Source organism: Raphanus sativus, chromosome 6 (assembly GCF_000801105.2).
Source record: "Raphanus sativus cultivar WK10039 chromosome 6, ASM80110v3, whole genome shotgun sequence".
Taxonomy (NCBI): Eukaryota; Viridiplantae; Streptophyta; class Magnoliopsida; order Brassicales; family Brassicaceae; genus Raphanus; species Raphanus sativus.
In genome coordinates, this window is record NC_079516.1 from 39,209,540 (window position 1) to 39,210,959 (window position 1,420).

The following is a 1,420-nucleotide window of genomic DNA, read 5'->3' on the forward strand; positions in this document are numbered from 1 at the left end:
GAGCGCTATGGTCTTTACTACTGGTTACCTGCAAGAATGGTGGGGAATGAGCGAACTAATTTCACTCAGTGAGCCAGGGTTCCCAATCTAGCATATACAACTACCCGTTATCCCAAACCCAACCTCAAACACAAGCAATACGGGTAGTTCAACAATTAATAAACAAAGCATTAAAGCAGTAAACAATAAATCAAAATGCATATATATAATCCTAGGACCCAACAGAATCATTCTTCCTCCATACAAGGGACACCGGCAATTCCTTCACTATTACACCACAAAGGCGTAGGCGCTCGGGAATCCGCCCGGTCACGGTCCTCAATCGGAATCGCCGTACCCCGGTCCTCTATCGGACTCGCCGGGGGCTGTCACATCAACGTGTGACACTCGGCCTTGGTGATCAAGCCAAGTTAAACCGAGCCCACCACTTTCCGGACCACGACCGGCTTAGTGGTATTATTTGAGGAAGCAATAACCTGCAACTACTAGAACCACTACGAGGTTCTAACACAACAGTACCAACACGAGGTACGTATATACCAACAATATATAATAAACACACAATTACAATAACCCAAGTGCTTAGACTAGTCTTGCTATCCACTTAGCACATACATCGTCTCAAGCCCCGGAACCACAAACTGACACCTAGACCGGTCCGGCTTTCATAGCTCAGGAACCGTCTCCGATGTCAGAAACCTGTATTAAAAATTGTTAACAAACAATTAACCGTGACTCACAGTGATTAACCGATGCGGCTTGACTCTTTGATTCCGGAAGCTGACCAAATCCTTTTTATCCACTCCAAATCTTCGTCTTAGTTCCGTATCAATAATCCCATGATCTTTACTTCTCTTAATTTTCTAAAACTATTTTCTTATTTTTCTTTCTCTTCTTTTCTCTTTTCTTTCTTTTTCTTTCTTTTCTCTTGTTTCTTTTCTTCTCTCTTTCTCTCTTGTTCACGTTGAGATGATGAGAAAATGGAGGAGGTTGACCTCTTTTTATAGTGGAACCAGGTGAATAGGTTTGTGACAGCTGCCCCACCATTTCTCTTTGATCACCACGTAGAAACAATGACTAAGCTAAGTCATTTGCTTCCAAGTTGGCCACGTGATAATCACAACATGAGTAAGCATATTATTTCTTTTCTTTCTTTCTTGTTTAGCCACATAGCTCTCCTTTTCTCCTCTTTTGACCACGGTAGCATGCATTTGTGCATGATAATTAAATTATCATCACCCTTGACACGTTCAATTAATCCATCTAGACTTGGTAACCAAAACTCCATCATCATTGGTCACTTTAGCTCCATAAAATTTTATTTTCGAGAAATAAATTACGAACACGTAATAAATTCCCAAAATAAATTATTTGAATTATTTATTTAAAAATAATTCTTTTCATGAAGACGGGGTATTAC